The sequence below is a fragment of the Coenobita brevimanus genome, chromosome 17 (genome assembly GCF_032717465.1).
Source record: "Coenobita brevimanus isolate Jiangsu-jjx chromosome 17, ASM3271746v2, whole genome shotgun sequence".
Taxonomy (NCBI): Eukaryota; Metazoa; Arthropoda; class Malacostraca; order Decapoda; family Coenobitidae; genus Coenobita; species Coenobita brevimanus.
The window spans coordinates 35,198,648-35,214,938 of record NC_136970.1 but is presented as its reverse complement, the minus strand read 5'-3'; positions in this window follow the sequence as shown (position 1 = coordinate 35,214,938).

The following is a 16,291-nucleotide window of genomic DNA, read 5'->3' as shown; positions in this document are numbered from 1 at the left end:
CCACTTCTACTAGGGACTGATAACTGTTCCTATCTTCTACTGACATTTGGCCAAGAATCTCCATTGCATCACCCTTGAGGCTTGTAGCACGCTGCACTGCCTTCTGCCTATCATCCTAACCATTCTGATCTGCAAGCAAGTCAAACTGCACACTATAAGCTTCCCAAGATATTTTGTCATCAAATTCGTGAGGTTTGTTTTTAATTGGACATTTAAATTTGACCCCCGTTATAGCCATGCACTTCACTGGTTTTGGGCCTAAAAACTGGGGCATCATAATTAAGTTCAGGACTTAAACCTCCTACATTCTGATTATTCAATCCTGTAATGCTATTTTTAGATGCTTGGGATTCGTCAAGATCCACCATACACTGTCTATTTTTTTCATACGCTTCCTGTACACTAAGCTGAGGCTTAGCAGTGTGATATTTCTCTACATCTTCACATGGTCGACTACATGCTTCAACTGGTTATCTACATGCTGTCTGCACTTCATCAGTATTCCCTCACTAATCTTCAGCTGGTTGTCTACATGCTGTCTGCACTCCATCACATTATTGCTTACCTAACACTTCTGCTGCTGTAGCTTAGCGTATACTTCCTCTTTCAACTGTTGCTGTTCTTCCTTCATTTCCCCCAAGAAAGCACCTAGCTCTCCTTGCATCCTCAGTTGTAATTCCCTCTGTTGCCTCTGAAATGCCTATGCTCCTGTAATGCCTATTGAAGCTGTTCATAACATTCTGTTCTTCATTCTGTGCATGCAATTGTTCTTTGAGTTCTTTCTGTCCTTCATTCTGTGCCTGTAAATATTCTTTCAGTTCTTTCTGTCCTTCATTATGTGCCTATAAGTGTTCTTTGATTTCTTTCTGTCCTTCATTCCGTGCCTGTAGTAATTTTTTCTGTAATTATAATGGACACTTTGTGCTTGCAATAGCTTCATGATTGCTGCCAGTGACACCTTGTCCTCCTGCCCAGCTCGGGATCATGTCTCCACACCCCCTTAATCCATGTCGAAGATTTGACTCACTGCAGCACTTAATCCACACTCCTGACACCAGTGTTACATCCCCATCCCAAACTGCCACAGGCTCCAACAGCAGTAGTTCAGTATAGGAAGGACATTGCCCAGTGAGTTGTTCTTCCCAGAGGCAGCCTTACGGTGTGCAGTACATAAGATCAGCTCAGGCTTGGTGAATAAACACTGGCTTCTAAAGTTCACTGCCTTTATTTTGCAAATAATTATATTTAATGCTTACCAACTTCTCTGTTTTCACAAGTACTGAAGATAATCTTCACTAACTGCAATCCACTTACAGTAATGCTTTTCAACAGCACTTCACTGACACTGCACTACACTCATACTGAATTGAAAACTGACAGACTGCTCTAGTCTATTCCCCATCCTTATATAAGCTTCCTATAATCTAGAGTGTTCTACACTCTTCCAAAATTCTCGTGTATTCCCGAGAGAGCAACGGTTACAACAGTTACCAGCTTGGAGACATCCAAAACATGCTAGAGTTTTCTTACACTGCAAAACACTCTAAATTATTCCGCATACAGATTTAAATCAAATTACATAATTTAACAATCACAAAAATAAAACATTATAGAGAAAAAGAGCTCAAAAATTAAAGTACAACTTACAAAATAACTACGATCACAAACAGCAGGATAAGTGGCAACTCTGACTTGTAATGAAAGTATGGAATTACGAGAAATGTTGGGAATTCTCTAGCACTACCTAACTGGCAAATCCCGCTTCTCAACATTAGTGTAGGCCTTCTTCTTGTTGTGGACAGCATTAGAACAAGTGTAATGAAAACAAGATTTTTTTTTTAGCATTAGCTACAGGATATGAGAAAGGAATATGTGCTTCCCTGGCCGAAGGAATAACCTCCATAATGCACAGGGCACACTCAGATGGCTCTGGACCATGGAAACAATAATCATTCCTGGAAAAATCAAAGAAGTACTGCTTGAAGACCTCCCAATCAGCAGCTCCAAAGTGCCACAACTGCTGCTTCTTGGGAGGATCCACCCGCCTTACTGGAGTGGTAGGACAGATTAAAGTGATAAGGTTGTGATGGAGTACAGTGGAGGGAAAACATTAACAGCATAAGCAGAAAGATTATTTGTAAGGAAGAGGTCAAGCATGTTGGAACGTTCTCCAAGGCCGTCAGGGATATGGTAGGACACTGTACAAGCTGCTTTAGGTCATTAAGGATAGAAAAGATGTAGGTTTGTTCATTAGGTGGATCAGTGAAAGGAGAGGAGAGCCAAAGGTGGTGGTGAACATTGAAGTCACTTAGCGTGGAGATTTCAGAGAAAAGAGAAATTGATGAGATGTGTTCCAATTTAGAAGCAAGATAGTCGACGAATTTTTCATAGTAAAATTGGGAGATACGTCAAAGCATAGATAAATTTAGTCAGAGAATGACAAGAAAGCCGAAGCCAGAGAGTGGAGAATTTAGAAGATTCAAGTTCAGGAACACGAGAGCAAGATGTGTTGCTGCATACATATACACAACAGCTACCTTTTTTACTTTGCAATGAGTAAAGAGAAACTAGGAGGATACAGAGAAGGGTTTGTTTTCAGTTGCCTCAAAACAGTTGAGTCTCAGTGACGAAGATACGATTAGGCTTAGAGGAGGAGAGATACTGTTCAACTAACAGAAAATTAGACGAAAGGCCGCAAATACTGCACAAAAGAAGTGAGTCAGACAGTGCTTTCAGGCATCTTGCTTGGTCGTCACCACTTACCACAAATATTGCACAAAATGGAGCTACTTCCTACACTCCTGTAGTGAACTCCAAATGGCCACATTCCCTCTGCTTTTGACAGTCTCTCCACTATCTCACGACATCATCACTTTTGTTCTGTCTGCATTTACTGTCAAACCCTTGTACCCCATTCCATCTCACCATTTCCTAAATCTTTCCCCTGACTCTTTCTTTCTCTGCAATCAGCATCATGCCATTAACATAAAACCTTTCCCGTCTTCCATGGGAATCCATTTCTGAAGCCACGTGAGAAAGCTTCAAGCACCATGACAAACAACAAAGGGCTCAAGGCTGACTCCTGATGTACGCCAACAGTCGTGGAAAACTCATCACTCAGATTTCCATTTACTTTTACCTGAGAGCAAGCACCGACATACATAGCCATAACCACTCCAATCAGCCACTCCTAGGTCCCAAGCTTTCTCAATACCCACGTCACCACCTCCCTTGGGACCTATCATTGACCTTCTCCAAATCGACAAAAAGTGCGACATCCTTTTCTTTCTAATGTAGTTCTCCTGAATCTTAGCATAAACCCAAACAGTCTCTCATCAGTATTTTATCATACCTTCTAGGACTCTCTCCATTAACTTCCTTATCTGGTCCAAAAATTTCATAACTCTTTCATTTCCTCTTTTCAGGGCATTACCCTTCCCCTCGTACACATTTATAATTACGCTCATCAGCCAGTCATCCGGGACGTGACACTCATATATAATCGAATTCATCAAATCAGTAACTAAACCCACTCCAGTATCTCCTAAGGCCCTCAGCATTTCAGCAGTCAAACCAGGTACATCCACCACCTGCCCGGGCTGCATCCTGCCTATTGCCCTCCTCACAGTACAGTAGCAGTATCAATCAAAGGCCAAGGACCAAACACTGGATCTGCTGCCTCCAAAGTTTTCCTCTTCTACTCAAACTCCTCATTCAGAAACTGGTTATAATGCTTCCTCCACACGTCTCTGGTATCCTCACTGTCCATCATTATTTTTCCTTCATCATTCTTAACACACTGCTCACCTATATATCCCTGTTTTCCTTCTTCATTTGATTTACCACCTTGAATACTGTATTCTTCCTTTCAGTGATATTTGGGTTATCCAGAAGAGGGTATACTGTACATGAAATGATAGATGAACTGAAGAGGGACTATAAATATTGATTTGAAAATGCATATGAAGATGAAATTTATATTTGACAGACATGTTCGTTCTCGTCAAGTAAAAATACGATATGAAGTAAAATGTGTTGAGAAATACATAAGCCTAGGGTAGGAAAGAGATGGACGGATTCTAACAAACTAATTAACTACATGAATGAGAAGCAAATACCATTTAGCCAGAAGAGATACTTATATAATCACTATGTCCTTCCTCTTGTAACCTACAGCTCGGAAATGAGGAGTCTGACAAATTACTTGGAACCTAAGCTTGGGAGCGATGGAAGAGGAGTGGATCGGATTATGTTAGGGGGTCACAAGGACAAATAAAATGATGTAAGAACTACAGTAAAGAAAAAAAAATGTGAGTCAGTCACATCTTTCACAGAAGAGATTACAGATGGACTACCAGAATAGCTAAGAATCAGGCCAATGATGACGTGAGAGGAAGAAGCAGACAAAGGAAGAAATTAGAATCGATGATTCGCTGGGACTGAACAGAAAAGCATATTAGCAAAGAAGTCAGTGTGGAAAAGAGATGGAATAGGCCTGTATCCTCCAGCAGACTGATTTAGGTTAATGATGATGATGATGCTGACTCCACAATCCCCATCCTTTTCATAAACGCGGGCGGGCATGCAGTCTATACTGCACTGGAAAATGTGGCTGAAAGTGACCGCGTTGCATTTACACGTTTTCGTGTGTCGAGCCACTTTCTAGCTATAGAAATGGGCAGGTGGAATAGGAGGGGGCGCGGCTGCTTACCAGTAGAGGAAAGATTGTGTGCTTGTGGTGAGATACAGACGGAGGTGCACGTAGTGGAATATTGTACGCTCACTCAGCATTTACGTAACTCCCACAGTTTCTCTAGAATTCATGATCTCTTCGATGGTACATTTACTTACGAATCCTCCTGTAGAATCATAAGACAGATCCTGGATATTTTTTCGTGACATGTATCATGTTTTAAGCGTGTGTGTATGTGTAATTGTATAGGTGCATAAATGTATATGCGTGTATGCTTATGGTTGTATGTGTGTGTGTGTGTATATGAAGCTATGTGGGCTGTTTATGTCTGTATTCATGTATGTCTAGAACTGTATGAATGTATGAAATACAGTATGCGTGTTTTCTTTTATTTTGGTCTTAATTGTAAACATGATTATAATCTCATACCTTTATGTTTTTATATTTGACGTTGTTTGAGATGGCGTTTTCTTGTTTTATTATTTTATTACTGTAGATAAGTACCTGTAATGACTGCTTCAGCTATTTTATATTTTACATTACCATGTAATGCACTCAGCATTTTTATCATTTGTATAGAAGCAGCGAGATAGTTGTATTTTCACTGGACTAACAATAAGTGTTTATTCCTTTATTATAAATTTGGGTTTATGTTGAACCAATCTTATAAAAGTTTATATATGTAACAAAGTGTTGTTGTGGTCAATAAAGTATCTATCTATCTATCTATCTTGTGTGTGTGTGTGTGTGTGTGTGTGTGTGTGTGTGTGTGTGTGTGTGTGTGTGTGTGTGTGTGTGTGTGTGTGTGTGTGTGTGTGTGTGTGTGTGTGTGACCAGCATCCATTTAAAGGGTGTGTTATATTTATGCGTCTGTAAACCAGCACCATTTAGTCACTTCATATTGTTCAGTATTCTGGATGGAAACATAGCAATGTTATGCCAAGTTACATAACAGATTATATATATATATATATATATATATATATATATATATATATATATATATATATATATATATATATATATATATATATATATATATATATATTTCTCTCTCTCTCTCTCTCTCAGCATAAGCCGAGTGACGTGGTAGTAATGACGTGGCCGAAATGTGGCACAACGTGGACGCAGGCTCTGGTGTGGACCATGAGGAACAACCCTAACACTGATAATGCCATGGCAATCCAATCACTCGCCTACCTAACTCCTTTTCTTGAGTATGTTGTACAACAGCGGCAGGTATAACATATCCAGGGCAGTAAATGCATTATCTGGTAGCCATGGGGTGATAACGTAGCTGCAACTTTCTAGTAATTTCTATTCATTTATGTCCTGAGACTCTTTTTGAGATTGTGTGTGCGACATTTCATTTCCACTTGGTTCTGAGCTTATATGCAAATCAATAAGTATTGCTACTAACTATGGGGCGGGGTGGGGGGTTTTGCGCAAGAGATGAGGTCCATTTATTTTTATAAAAGTACCAGATGTTTTGTTGCTTTTTTTGAAAAGGGTGTACCTTGGGTCATTGGAAATGGGTAGTCTTAAGTTTCAGCAGTGGTGGGTGTGGACGGTATTAACGCTTTTCCATCATTTTGCAAACTCCACTGATTCATCAAAATTATGGGGTACGACAAATGTTAAAGCCCATATTTGACAAGATATTTTAAGCAGAACAGTGAGCTATGCGTCGAAATACTTGTTATTGAGTTGTCTTTCAATGGTGTATCACTCATACAAATCAGGCCATTACTGAGGTCAGTAGAGGTCAAAAGGTCACATGACATCAAATTCCACAAAAAAATCAGATATCTCTGCAATAAAAGCTCTTGCCTGGTCATGTATTGATAGGGGGACACAAACAAACACCTGTAACTTAAACTAGGGTTGTATTGGCAGTTTTTGAAATAAGAATTATTTAAATTGTTTGGTATGAAAAGTTTGTGACAACGATCTTAATTAAATTTAATTTTGCAAATTTTCAGATTCAGTTATATCTCTCATATAAAACGTTGTCCATACAAAACACTGCCTTGTGGTTATCTACCAAACAGAGAAAATATCTCCTATAAAGATAAAAGGTTTATTTAAGGTTTTAGGTTTAGTCTTCATCAATAGCTTCTTCATCAGAAGATGCATCATATTCTGGAATATCGTCATCCTCACTGTCACTGTCCTCATCTACACTGATACTGACTGGAATCTGGGGCCCCTCAAATCAGACCACTCGCAGTTTGTTATCTTTAACTGTCCAACCATGCCCATCAGGCCCAAATCTAATTGGTTTAGGGAGTGTTGCATTCCTCCAGAGCATTGCCACATAGTTCGTACGTTTTAGTTTCTGCTGAAGCACTGCTCGGCAGGGAGGCAGACAACATGGATCAGACGATTTAATTTTCTCCAGAGGCTGGCCAGACTTAGATGGTGCATAGAGCTTCCTGAAATGGTGATAACAACCGAGGTTGACATCAGACACGTTGTGAATCCCGTATATAGCACAAACAAACTCTTCCATTGTAGCTGCGACATCTGCATCCACAGAACTGCAGGTACCCAGTTTGCTTAATGCTGCAGCAAATCGTCTGTCTTTCACCATTATTTCAAACGGTCTTGACTTACCTATCAACATGAATGATGCTGTATCATCACAGCCAGTGAATGCATGAAGACTAGGTAATGCAGCACATATACCTGGTGTCATATCTAATGCAGTGGCAGAGATGTCTATGAAACGCCAGGTGTTGTCCGAGCTCTTCCCAGCATCCATCCATATACTTGCTCTGACCTGATCTGCATGATAGATGAGCAGGACAAGGACGTCGGTATCATCACTCCGAACGACTATCACTTTAGGTGCTTCAAGATCACGTTGCGAGACATACTGCGCATGGAAAAGGAGTCTCGTGTCTGCCTCTTCATGACTTCAGTTTACTGTAGTTCATCAACCTGGCTACACTGTACTTCTTCTTTAGCTATATGTTTGAAGCAAGACTGGCTAGTGCCGGAGTAGACTGCATGTCCCTCCAACGCAGGTGCATATTCTGGACACAGCCATTCTCGTGCAAGGAAGTTCAACAGCTCAGTTTTGAGTGTACTTGATTGTAGAGCACCAGTAAAATCAGCTAGTCTTCGCTGAGATGATCCTGTAATTTTATGTACAGTATGAGAATCTCCACGTTCCTCATGTTCATATCACTTGATTGATGGCCCTTCTCTATATGTGTCGCAAACAAGATGCACTTCTGCAGCAAAAGAACAGGCTTGCAAGAGAATGGTCTTAGCTATACCACCGTAGGTTGCTGGGAGGTTTGAAATGTGTAGAAGGAACATGGAAAGAAGCCAATATCCACCCAGTTCCGAAGAAAGGAAGTTCGTCTGACCCCTCCAATTACACACCAATAGCTGTCACATCTTCTCTTGGTAAGGTATTTGAAACTTTAATTAATAAGCATATTGTTAAACATCTTGAATCCAACAACTTAATTAGTGTTAGACAATACGGTTTTCGCCACGAAAGATCCACCATTGACATACTCAATCTCTTAACTCATACCATCCATCAATCAATTGATCTTTTTGGAGAAACTCATGCTGTAGCTCTTGATATCTCTAAAGCTTTCGACAGATTATGGTACCGTTCCCTGCTGTCCAAACTCCCTTGCTATGGACTAACGTCTTTTGTTCCTTTGATTTCTTCTTATCTTAGTGACAGGAAAATAAGAGTAAAAGTAGATGATGTATATTCCAATTTCCACTCAATTAACGCCAGCGTGCCGCAGGGATCAGTTCTGGCGCCAACCCTATTTCTGGTTCATATTAATGATCTCTTATCTGTCACTCACAATCCCATTCACTCACATGCAGATGACTCAACGCTACATAGTTCATTCACACTCAGACATCCATTTACAAAGTCTAATATCTCTACCTCTCGACTCAGTACAGCCATCTCCATAAATCAAGATCTATCTACAATCAGTGAATGGGGACAAAACAACCTTGTCTCTTTTAATGCTAGTAAAACTAAATATATGCAGTTTACTAATAGACAGATATTGCCAGATTCGTACATTACCTTCAGTGCTACTAATATTCCCATCTCCAAAAGTATTGAAATTCTTGGTGTCTCACTTAACAGTGCCCTCTGCTGGACCTCTCATGTCAGATCACTTGCTGAAACCGCCTCAAAGAAACTTGGATTATTGTACAGAGTCCGTAACTTCTTCGCCGATGAGCAGTTAGCTATAATTTATAAGAGTCATGTGCGCTCTCAGCTTGAATATTGCTCACCCTTGTGGAATGGTTGTGGAGAGGTTGCATTAAGACAACTAGACAAAATTCAGAATAAAGCTGTTAGAATCATTAACAACCCTGCCATTACATATAAACTACCTCCCCTGCAAGTAAGAAGGAATGTTGCCTCCCTTGCATTATTTTACAGATATTTTTTTGGCAAATGCTCAGACGAAGTTGCGTCCATGGTGCCACCTCTCCATGCCTTCCCTCGTGCTACACGGGCATCTGGTAGCGCTCATGACTGGAATGTCACTCAACCATATTGCAGAACTTCTGCCTATCAGAATTCTTTCATTCCCCGAACTGCATCTCTCTGGAACTCGCTTCCCCAGAGTTGTTATCCTCCAAATTTCAACCTACAACTGTTCAAGTCTAACTGTTACAGATATTTTATGAACAGAGGACACCAGTAATCTGGTGTATGGATTATTTTTTTTTTTACCCATTTGTTTTTCCTTCCTCCGTTCTGTTATTTATAAAAAAAAAAAAAAAGAACAAAAAAAATCAATCAGATACACATCTACTTTGGTAGGTTCTCTCTTATTAATTATCATAGCCTCTATTTTCTTTGCAAGAGAGGATTTAGCTGTCTAGTTCATTCCCCCCTCGAGATGACATAGTGACAATGGCACTGGAGCCAGAGGGTATGTAAGGATTTTTGCTAAGTCTTCACTGTTTGAAGCAGCCAGATGCAGCAGCCGGCCAAACATATCTCTGGTGCACCTCATCTCCTTCATCTTTTGGTCTTTGGTAAAGATTTTGACTTTGCATCATTGCCAAAGTTCTTAACCTTTTGACGTTTGATTGGCTTTTCAGGATTATCCTTGCACTCACTCACAAGCTCTTGGTACCACTGAGCTCCCTTTTCTACAATCTGGAGCAGGTCAACCTTTACTTCATGCGATGCTGCCTTTCCCGTTGTTAGACAACAGAGCCGGTCATCAGCTAATGTAAAGGGATTTAGCGTATCTTCTATCTGTTTCATTATGCTGATCAAGTCTGAGTTGTCCTTTGCTATTTTTGATCGTTTTAGTTCTTGGGCTGGCTCCTCAGATATGACAAGGCCTGCCTTATCCAAAAGGGCACTAACTATGCTGCCACGAATAGACCTAGTTACAGTCCATCTCTTTCTCACACTTACATTTTGCGTGAAGGCTGCGATACCACCACGCCTAGATGCAGCATCCCTGTTAATTGTTTGTTCTAATGTCAGATCAACAACACTTTGGGAAATTGAATTTGATGTACGCCGAACAGAGAGAGCACCTTCATCAAACATATGACGTATTCCCTCATGTGTGTACTCCATGTTTATGAGGTTCAGGTGGTACTTTGTCATCCATCTTGCATAATTTGGACGGTGGGTAGCAAAGAAAATGTGACACATCTGGCTAAGCGCATATATGTAGAGGTCTATATCATTTGTTCTACATGCCCTGCCTAAATGTAGATAGAGATGAACAAGATCAACATAGATGATCCAGAACTTTGCTGTTGCTCCATGGTCTCCCTGACGTCTGTTGTCAGAGAATTTCTCATATCTTTCCAATAGATTTGTAATTGCATCAGAATTCATGAGAACTGAGAGGGATTCCGGGGTAGGACTGGCAGCAAAGTGTTTCAACAAAGCAATGCACTCATTGGACATAGCTCCATGTAGTTCAAGAAACTGTTTAAAATGAAGAATCTGTATGGCGGTGGCAAGTACGGGATGCAAACGCTTGCACGTGTTAAAGTGTTTTCCTCCAAGGAATCACGCACTGAGCCTGAGGCTAACACATCAGCAAAATACAGTATCTCAGCAGCCCCAGAAGATTCTACAATGCACCCCAGTGCACCAAAATATGCCATGAAACTGTGGAAGTACCAAAGCATATAAATACATTATCAAACACAGGGGACTCTTGAGCCTGTATCTGCAGTGCAGGTTTTGCAATCGCCAAATCAAAGTGGACAATGGCATATTTTTCTCCACACTCACAGGCAACTTTCTGAGATCTTATAAGAGTTTCCCTCACGACATCTAGTCGTGTAGGAGTTCAATGTTCTTCATATAGCCAACTACCTGCTGTGGCAAGTCGTCATTACACACTAAGGAATTCCAATTACGCCACATTGGTGTCGCCTGCGTTTCATGACAAGATAACATCCAGATTAGATTTTCTTTGCCCTTTCAAGGCTGACAGTAGGTGGATTCACTATATAGACCTCATAACTAAATCCTGTCATTGATGGTCGGCGCTTGTATGGTACGATGGTTCACTCTGGAGCTTGATATTGCCTTTTCGGCTTGGTGGGCCTTTTTAAAGGAAAGTCATGCCAATGACACACAGGTTCCTCTTCAACGACTGGATTTGAAATTTTGTTTTGGTAACAGATACCAACCGTATCATGAAGCGTGGCTTTTCTTGATAACGTTTCAGTCAGTTTGTCGTAGTTGTTCAAAGCAAGGCCAGTTGCTAAACCTGGCTGCTGCAACAGTGTGTCCGGTGTTAGTCTATCTTTGTCTGATATGTCTGATGCAAGTTCGGTCTCCATTTCCTCTGCAGTATGGTAAAATATCGAGTGTCCAAAATGGTTTAATATTTCAAGGACTCGCCGACTCCCTGTCAAGCTTTTCATTCATAATCCCATACACAGGTGTTTAGGTTTTACTTTGCCCTTGCTCACACAAAACAAAACATCCTCTGATAGAGATGATGTCCGTCTGCTTATTTCTTCAGCTGCATAATGTGTTTTTGCCTCTTGAGTGCCAGACAGAAGAGTCTCAATGAACGTAATCAAAATGTCTGGTGGCTTTGCTTGCCCATTCTGGAAGTCATGTAGGGTTAATGGAGTTGGATGTTCAGATACATCCTTCGTGAGTTCATATATGCTATTTCGTAATATTCGAGCAGCTTCTACCACAGTAAATTCCTCGGGTGTGCTACAATGGGATGCCATCTGGAGTGCTGTTTCTTTTGATGCAATACTAGAAAAAAGTACCAATCCATGGTTATTACTTAGTTTATCCAATTTTACCCTCTTACCAAAATGTTGTGATATTTCTTCCTTAATGGTAAAAAGTTTATATGGCTCAACTGTCAATCCATTTTCCTTAGCTGTCCTTTCGAAAATCTCACAGTAGTGACGATGGAGTGATGTGACGTATTCCGGTCGGTTGTTCCGTGTGACAGATGCCTCAATATATGAGAAAAGTGAATCAAGAGCATCTTGATACACCTGCACTTGTTCACTGATGTCCGATTTTGACAAAACACATTTTGCTCTGTTCCTGTAATCTCGTTTGCACTCATTGTGGTATTTCACTTCTTTGGCGAAAGAAATCAGTGTCACTTATTTTAGCCAACATTGGACCATCATTTAATGCATGAGATGTGTCCTTGACATTCTGGGGGGCACTGTCAAATTCACAGCTGACCAGTGAGACTTCTTTTCCTTTAATCTTTCTGCGCACTTTATTGCAAAAAATGCATACTGATGAAAAAAAAAAAAAAATGCTGGTGTAGTTTTTTGTTGCAGGCACTTACTTCTCAGAGTGCATGTCAACTTTGACATCTTGCAGTTTCCTCTGGATTCTCACCTGGAACACAAAGGAGAAAGGAATGTACCCTCAAATTGCAAATTTAAACAACACACAATTGAATCAGTTTCATTCCACCACTTCTGACTGGTTAACCACATGTCTTAGGTTTATTTGAATAATCAGGTGCAACATCCCTAAAATCACCGAAGTTTATTAAGCTGTCACGACTACTGCACATCATCAAATTGGGCTAAACCTTTTTAAAAATCTGCCTGTATGACCCTAGTTTAAGTTACAGGTGTTTGTTTGTGTCCCCCTATCAATACATGACCAGGCAAGAGCTTTTATTGCAGAGATATCTGATTTTCTGTGGAATTTGATGTCATGTGACCTTTCGACCTCTACTGACCTCAGTAATGGCCCGATTTGTATGAGTGTTACACCATTGAAAGACAACTCAATAACAAGTATTTCGACGCATAGCTCACTGTTCTGCTTAAAATATCTTGTCAAATATGGGCTTTAACATTTGTCGTACCCCATAATTTTGATGAATCAGTGGAGTTTGCAAAATGATGGAAAAGTGTTAATACCGTCCACACCCATCACTGCTGAAACTTAAGACTACCCATTTCCAATGACCCAAGGTACACCCTTTTCAAAAAAAGCAACAAAACATCTGGTACTTTCATAAAAATAAATGGACCTCATCTCTTGGACTATTTAGGACATGGAGGAAATATTGTGATATTATTTCGTGTTCTTTTCTTTTGGGGGAATATTTTCTTTGTACTTAGGGATAAGTTTGACTCTAGGTGGCCAATGGAAGTTCGAATAATACAACAAATGTAGTTACGTTAACATATTGTATGAAATATAAGTGAAAACCTTTGAGGCACTGCAGCAATGAAAAAGCACGAAGAGGTATATGAATGAGGATGTATGAGTTGGAAGAGAGGCAACCTGCTGGCAGAGGATACGATTTCAAGCGACATTTTGTTTGTGGGATTAACCCCTGGCTGTTGGGTGTCACTGGTCAGTGGCAGCACAGTATACGGGCTCCAGTGTCGGGTATCATCAGTCAAGGGAAACTAAATTTGAAATCGGATATTTGTTTACAGTCTAATAGGGACATATGAATCTAGAATAGCCAGTTCTAATGCTTAGATGAAGATGTGAAAGTAAGAGAGAGAGAGAGAGAGAGATTGGAAAGGTAACTACGATACATATATGAATAAAAATATTAGTTACTACTATTGACCTTGGCCCAAGTCCGGTCACAAACAACACTTACTAACGCTGAAATAAATTTGGTATCAAAAGATGGCACTAACATTCAGCTTCAAGATATACTCATCATCTTGAAGCTGATTGTTAATGCTTTCCAATGGTACCCTATTTATTTCACTGTAAATATGAAAAAACCACATGGCCAAGCCACCTCAATCTGTTTCTCCTAACGCTTCCTATCACATCCACATCCACACCACAACGCTCCTTCACTTCCTTATTTGTTAGTCTGTCTCTCCATGTGACTCCACATGCCCCTTTCAAATAACTCATTTCCACTGTTCTCACTCTTGACTTTTGTCCCTCCAACAAGGTCCAAGCTTCGCTTCCATGCGTTAGAGTTGGTATCACAATACTGTCATGTAGTAGCTTTTTCACTTCCCTGCTCACTTCCTTGTTTCTTATCACTGCTTTCAAGGAACCAGAAACTTTTCTTCCTTGTTGTACCCTTTCAAGCACTTCACCCCCTAAATTTTGATCCTTACTCATCGCACTGCCAAGTACTTAAACGCACTCACATTATCCGTTTCCTTCTCATCCATCCTCACTGTACATTCACTAACTTCACTTCACTCGAAAACCATAACTTTACTCTTCCCTACATTCACCTTTAGATTCCGTTTCTTACACATTCTCCCAGACTCATCCACCAAGCAATACGATTTCTTTCCCTTCTCTAGAAACTTTTCCACTAAAGATCTAAGAGTGAATATCTGATCTACACAACCTCTTTCCTTCCTAAATCCTCCCTGTTCGTCTCCAACTAATTCCCCTGTTATTCGCCTAACTCTGTTAATAAGTATCCTACCATATACTTTTCCTTTTACACTATGAAGACAAATGCCCCTATGATTACCACATACTTCCTTTTCCCCTTTACCTTTGTACAGGAGAATAATTGTACCTGACTTCCAATCCTCCGGGACTCTACCTTCCTCCCAGTCCAATCTGCATATCTTCCACATCCATTCTACCACTATCTCTTCCCCATGCTTCAGCATTTCACCACACACTCTGTCAATTCCTGGGGTGTTCCCCATTTTAACTTTCCTCATTGCTTCCACAACTTCCACCCTCTCTTCTCACATCCCTCTGTCTCCCAGCCATTCCCCAGCCACTTACACTCACATTACTTTCATTCTCTATGTACAACAATACCTTAAATTGTTCTCTCCATCTGCACACTTTTTCTCCCTTCTCCACTAGTAATCTACCATTTTTATCTTTCACTCCCAACTAACTTCTTTGGCACCCTATCTAACTCTCTTTACCTCTTTCCAGAACATTTTCTTACACTCCTCCACTTTACAAATTTCTTCCAAATTCCTCATCCACTCTCTTCTTACTCTCTCTTACTAATCTTTTCACCTCTCTCTTCCTCTCTTCATATAACTCTCTCAACTGTATGTTTGTAGCGTAATTATCTGCTGTTTAAGAGATCCCAATTTTCGTCTCCACAGCATTTTCAGCGATTTTCATTGACGTACCACGTGGCCTATAAAGATTTTAATGTTATTCAGTGGGTATGTATATGAAACATGGCTCATGCCAAAAACGATGATACCAAATTCTCAGTTGTATATGCTAAAAGCATAAATGTAATAAACGAAAATTCGAGGTCTGTTCAGAGGGTATCCGATATTAGGTTCTGGAAAAATAAATAGCTAACCCGTTGAACTAGGAAACTAATCCCTCTGAAAGTAGGTCCTTTCTGACTTGCACACATAGCCCCGCATCCTTTCCACTGCCTGAAATATTTTTAAAACTCGGTTTTCGGTATCTCCTGTAGATCCTTCACTGCATTCGGTATGAACTCTTCTCTCGTCTCATCTTGCGAATCCTTCAGTGGAGTTATGAGCTTGGGGAATAACCAAAAGTCGTGTGGAGCCATGTCTGGTGAGTAGGGAGCTTACCAGATTTGCGAGATATTGTTCTTGGCGCAAAATTCGCGAATCAGTTTAGAAGAGTGGGCAGAGACATTGTCATGGTGCAGCTTCAAACTTGCCACTTTCCAAAAGTCTGGGCTCTTCTGCTGAACTGCATGACAGAGACGACAGATAACGTCGAGGTAGTATTGCTTGTTGGCAGGCTGACCTGACACATATTTGTGATTCACAACACCTCGGTAGTCGAAAAAAAACTGTCAACATGTATTTCATCTTGCTGCAGACCTGTCGTGCTTTTTTTTTTTTTTTTTTTTGCTGAGGTGACCCTGCATCCTTCCACTGGGACGACTGGGCTTTGGTTTCTGGGTCATACTCACACATCCAAGTCTCATCTCCATTGATAACAGGTTCCAGAAAGTCTGGATCATGATTTCCACACTCCAACATGAACAAAGCTCATCCACAGAGCTTGTTATTCACGTGAAAGGAGCTTTAGAATGATCTTGATAGCAACTCTTTGCATGCCCAAATCATCCATTAAAATTTTCTGTGTTGATCCATCGCTGATTCCAGATTCATTAGCAATTTCTGACAGTCAACCGA